At 39.3% G+C, this 6,212-nt stretch overlaps 1 protein-coding gene across 3 annotated transcripts in view; it reads right to left on the bottom strand.

The window, feature by feature from the left end:
• OSBPL2 (oxysterol binding protein like 2) overlaps positions 1–6,212 on the bottom strand; it is a 36,208-nt gene that overhangs the window by 29,422 nt on the left and 574 nt on the right. The gene's annotated exons all lie outside the window — the stretch shown is intronic.

The raw sequence follows: 6,212 nt of genomic DNA on the forward strand, positions 1-6,212 counted from the left end.
GAAAAAAAAAGTCATTTGAGGCCTTTCTCACACAAAAAAAAAAAAATTATGAAAACTTTCTGTCAAATCTCACATGATTAAAATACTGTAAAATATTGCCAGGGGGAGGCAGAGAAGGGGCAAATCCCACAAACTCAGTTTTCAGGTTTTTACTTTTCTTCAATGGATCAAAAGTGCACAAGCTCAATTTAACAGGCATAGTATCAAGAGAATTTAAAATTAGCTCGATAAAAGGAAAGTTCATTCCATGCCCTGTTTAATCCACCTAACAGCATATGTTAATAAAGCGCAACATTTTCATTAGTGTGATATCCTGTGTCCAGGATGCACCTTCTGTCCAGAAAGAGACTCCAAAAGAGCCAGCAGAAGATCAAATATACATACCCTTCATATTAATAGTAAAAATAATAAATGGAGGAAAAAAAAAAAAGGAGAACAAAAAAACCCCAACAGTCTTACGGCATGACTGGAGGGATAAGAGTCAACCCCATCTTCTCTTGAGTTGCCAGCGGAAATGAAACATAGCTGTAGTACTTCAGGGGACAGGAATAAATAGCTTGAACTAGAAGATAAATATTCATGTGTTTTTGCTTCATACACGTCTCCTGAAAGCATCAAACTGCAGTGTTTCATCTCTGAATGAAAGCTTCAGCAAGGATGAATCTTAATTGACTCACGAAATTAGGTTACCAACAACACTGGATCTAAAACATCTATAAAAATTAGCCAAGGCGACAATTTAATTGGCAATTTAGATACCTGCTGTAATTATTATGCATTTTAAAATCTCTTCAACCAGAGAACAGCTACACAGAAGGCAGAATCCAGAAGAGGATTTTATTTACCAAGTTAGATTTGTTTCTTGCTCCAAAGTTTGAATGTAATAGCATCTTCCACCACGATGTCTTGGCAAGATGAAACTCACTCTGCATCCACAGTAAGAGAAAGGCAACTTCCTTCTCGAGTCTGTTGAAGTGCAGAGAGGTTAAGTGAAGAGGATCAGCTGAAGACCTGGCCCACTGTCACTTTTCCATTTCTTTGAAGATTGCATCTATCCCTAGGATAGGCTTTAATGTAGCTGGGAGTTATTTAATGCCCTGGGGACAGCTGAGTACCTGTACTGGGTCCTGCTGGGATGGAGTTAATTTCCTTGCCAGCAGCCTGTATGGTGCTGGGCTTTGGATCTGTGACCAAAGCAGGGTTGATAACACACCCACGTTTTATCACCAAAGTTTACTTCACCCTTTCTCACTCTGTCCCCACAGTGGGTAGGCTGGGTGGCAACGTGGCCAGGACAGCTGACCCCAGTGGAGGAAAGGGATATTCCCTACCACATACTGTCACACTCAGCAACAGAACCAGAGGGAAGTTTTGCAGGGGTGGTTGTTGCTCAGGGACTGGCTGGACACGGGTCAGCTGGTAGCAAGCGACTGCTTTTGCAGATCTTGTTTTTCTTTATTTCTGTTTGGCTTTTCCCCCTGCCTTTACTTAAAGTGTCTTTGTCTTACCCCAAGTTCTCTCGCTTTTGCCCCTCCGATTCTCTCCCACACCCCATGGAGGGGGGAGCTGCATGGGGCTCAGCTGCCTGCCAGGGTCAACCCACAACAGAACCAAAGCAGCAAAGCATCCTAAGCCGATAGTTTAGCTGAACTTATTTTTAAAGCACATGAAACGATAGTGGCAGCAAACTGAACATCTGAGAATTTAGCTTTGAACACACAAGCCAAACAGATTTATGGCAGAGAGAATCACGTTCTGTTCTCTCAGGAATACAGATTTTTGGTGATACTTCACAAGAATTAGAGCCAACTGACATGCTCTAAGTCTGGTTTGCAACTGAGTTCAGGCTACAGAATTTGTTTCTGCACCAAAACAGATGACAATAATTGTCCCACGCCCCGAGTTCTGCCCCCGGCACAAAGCTACAGTGCTGCTACCAGAAGCATCATTTATTGAACAGAAAAACTGTAAAGATAAAACTGGACAGAAAATACCCTATCAGTATAGTGCTCAGTTACCTACAGAGCTGACAGCTATCCCCAGTATCACTGCAGCCAAAAATTCTGTTCTATGGCTAAGGAAACTGGCTCACAGAACTTTTACCAAACCTAACAAACAAACAAAGACCAAGGAAACTTGATTCCAGCAGATTAATATTTTCCAATGCAAAACACTTCACAAATTCCCACTGTAAATGTTCTCCTTTTTTTAACACTACATCAATATTTGAGACCCTTTTCCACCTGAGAGCACCTAGTACAGCATTCTTTGGACTTTGTAGCCTTCCCTTGGAAGCTATTTCATTGTCCACGATTATATGAGATGGCAAAATTCTGGTTTACACGCCTTCTCTAGCCATGATGCATCATGCTAGGCTTGATCATGACTGATATGCCAGCTTATTGCTAGCCACGCTGTTAAAAAAAATCAGTAATTCAATACTGCCTTGTAAAACTAGTTACTTCTTACTAGTGTCCTAAAGGACTTGTTTTATCTTATTTGTAAGAGACAAGATGTGAAGTAATCAATAACTCCAAGCACAGTGGCTTTGGGCATGAGTGTCAAATGATACAAAATTAATTATTTATGAACATTTCCCTTTGAACCAAAACTTCCCTTGAAGGTAAAATTAAATATGCTTGAATATTTCTCATCACCTCTACAAATTGATCACTGAAGTTTAAGAGCGTGAAGACAGTTACAGCATACAACATCACTGAAGAAAACCCCTAGAACAGTAAAAATAGTTACAGGTTTAGTTTATAGATCTTCCTACTAAAAGGCACTTTTTAAGCTTTGTCTCTGTGGACCCATTCTCTCCAAGCAGGTGTAGTTTTACATTTATGCTGTACAAGGTATCTTACAAATCATTTTCATGGAGACTCTTAAACAATTGCAATAGCAATCGTATTGCAAATAAAGCAGGACAGCAACAGCTGACTAACCTAGTGCAAAGCCCTACAGCATATGAAACTGTATTCTTATGCCTACCAACAATCCCTCACACACTGAAATTCTGCAGCACGAGCTCATGCACACAGCCAGCGGACTAGTTGCTGAAGAGTTTTAAGACGATACCACAAATTTGCAAAAGCTTTAGGAAGTCAGAGTTTCTGCTATGGTTGAATTTCCTTTAAAGCTACGTTTATAGTAGATACTTCATGGATTCCAGCATAAAGGTTTTACTACGTTTGCTGCGGTCAAGAGATTTAAAATTTGACTTCTCAAGACAGGAGAAATATCTCTAAATAGAGTTCAGTTTTAAGAAGGGATCCACCTAGCGATCTGCTTGGTAACAGTTTTAATCCACACAGATAAGAAAAAGGTTGCACAGCACTTAGAACTACGTTTAAGACAAAATAAGGCCATGCAAATAAAGCTATTTGCATCTCTAAATATAGATAGCCTTTTCGTTTCACTATTAAACAACCGTTCAACAGTTTCACTGACGTTGTGCAAAACCTAGAAAGAACACACGTATGGGGTAGAAGTTCTGTTCTTCTAACAAAGTTCTCATTTCGTCCAGCAAGCAAACATCCTGTGAAACAGATCACTACAAATAGGCCGGTGAGCTAACTTCTCCGTAGCCTTAATGTGTACAAGGTTTTACAGCTGAGGATTTCTGTTCTCACTTGATCACACTGACACATTGTAGGGAACAGAGTCTACCTCAGCGGCTGGAGCTGGTTAGGTTTGGAGTGACGCAAACCACAGACACCTCAGAATTCAAATGCTTACCATCTTCAAACTTTCCAGATCATCATTACTTTTGAACTATCACTAGCATCAAGACCCAGTGATTTATTATGATTCACCCAGTGATATTAGCAGATTCTTTTGGGAGCCCTAAAAAAACCCTCAGACTCATAAGGTCCAAAATAATGCTAGTAAAAATAGAATGAAGTTATCCATTCATGAAAACACATTTCTTGACAAACATCGTAAGCATGCAAACTTCTTTGTAATACCCCAGAGGTCCATAGCATCCCAACAGCCACAAACCTTATCTCCTCTAAAACCCTGAACACCACAGCAAAGGAATTGAACTCAAGCAGGAATATCACAGATCAGGGTTTCCATTCAATCTAACGTCAAACACAGATGTTACGTGTCCAACAGAGCAATATCCAGTTTAAGTTTTGGACTATAAAACCAAGAGGGCCAAGATTCAAAGGTCCAGATGTATTTCTGCAGCTGCAGACACAATTCACCTTTTGTGCACGCTCCCGCCAGATTTAGAAACAATCACAGGCAGACAACACTATTCAGGCTCCTGCATTTTCTGAATGGAGGGCTGCTGTAATTCACTCGAAATCTGTCTCATTAAATTATGTGCATAATAAAATATACTGAAATAATCTAAAGGATCTGTCTAGACCAGCAAATGAATTTCCAACTGTAACTGTATTAAAAAAAAAAATCAAGTTTAAGTAAGCTTAGTCTATTCTTGTAACTTATTGATCCTGAAAATTAAGCCATTATCTTTGTGCACTGAATCAACAACAAATTTTTGAAGAGTATAACTGAAAGTAATGGTAAGCCACATTGGACACATTCTAATTGCTTACTGCTCTCATGCAAACTTGCTAGTACAAGCCTTTAAGAATACAAAGTAAATAATTACACCATCATACATTCTTCTGCATAGTAATTATTAAGAATTTAAGGATTGAGATAATGTATCCTTTCATTCCAAGTTCTATAGTGGTCTATTCCCTAAAATAATAAAAACCATGAAAGAATCGACACAATGCACAGCCTATATTGTTTTGCAACAGCAAACGTATCCAAGTCCCATGGCTTCCAAAGGGGCAGATACAGGATGACCAACTTTTTCATCGCTCTCACTTTCCAATTTATCCAGCTCGGTGAAGATGCCCCCGTCATCAGTTACATATTCAAACTCAGCAAAAACATTCAAGACGTTGAGCACTCTGTATCTAACGCATATTCTTTGCACACCTGATTTTGTGCGTCTCTCTCAAAAAAACATAAGCAAAGCAAACATTCTGGTTATTTCACAGAGAACAGACTAAGCACTAAGCATTTTAAAATATCATGTTAGCGTCAAATACAGACATTTCTTATCAGATATCTTCATGACTCAGGTGACAATTGATACTGAGTGAAAGACTAGAAAAAATGCCAACTTGTAAACAGAAGTTCTAGTTATCAAGCAGCATGACGTAACGTTGCATTGTTCAAGGACAAGTTACTTCAAATACCAAAGCTAATGAATTATCTGCTTAAAAATTCAGTGTACTTGCGTGCAAATCTTGGTCTCAAACAACGACGACAACAAAAAAATATCATCTGACTGGCACTACAAACAGTGATTTAAAAATACAGCCTTATCAAAGCAAGAAAACCTGATTGGTGTGTTTTCCAGCCAACACTGAAATAACAGAAAGCTAAGCTTTGCACCTTTTGTTCTAGGTCAGCATGTGTGAAGTTCACACAGTAGAATTCACAAGAAGAAAGACTGAAAGAAATACCAGCTTCAATCATAAGACCCGCCAGCTTAAGCAAGTATGTATCATAGAAAGCAGTAACAGTATTAAAATTGATTTAAAAAAAACCCATCCCACAGCGAACATTAGCCTCCGTGATCAGTTACCAAATCAAGTACATTTGCATAGATGTTAGCAAACAAATCACTACATGCACCACGCTGTTTTTCAGTCTTGCATCAACTGAAACCTTTAACCTATCTAGTCTTCAACTACTTGCAGGCATAGACTTTGCTGTTTAATCATCATTTTCTATCTTGAACTTTTGTCTTCTGTTTGTAAGGTTATACTGGCATGGCTGAAGAGCTAGCTTTGGAGAAAAATGGCATATTTATTCCTGGACAGCAGATGTCTCAGTGTTTCCTTTCGAGTACTCCCTGAAGTTACAAGCTCATTATGAGGTGCTGCTGGTCCAGGAAAGCAACATTAAAGAATCACTCCTGATCTTATCCTAGATTGCCCTCAACTTTCTGTCACATGGTCAAACATTCGTATGACTTGACAACTATTTTAAGAAAAGCTATGTTTACAGTAACCGAAAACCCAGGGGAAACTCATTGCTTGGAATTTCTTGCTTCCATGCTAGTTTAGCCAGTTCTCCTACTTCATCCCACGGCGCAGCGCTTTATGTTTGGAAGTTACCCAAGTCACTGCTTCCAGAAATTGCCCTGAGGTTTTAGAAGTCCCAGAGCATATGGGTAT

The sequence above is a fragment of the Egretta garzetta genome, unplaced genomic scaffold (genome assembly GCF_000687185.1).
Source record: "Egretta garzetta isolate BGI_Z169 unplaced genomic scaffold, ASM68718v1 scaffold158, whole genome shotgun sequence".
Lineage (NCBI taxonomy): Eukaryota > Metazoa > Chordata > Aves > Pelecaniformes > Ardeidae > Egretta > Egretta garzetta.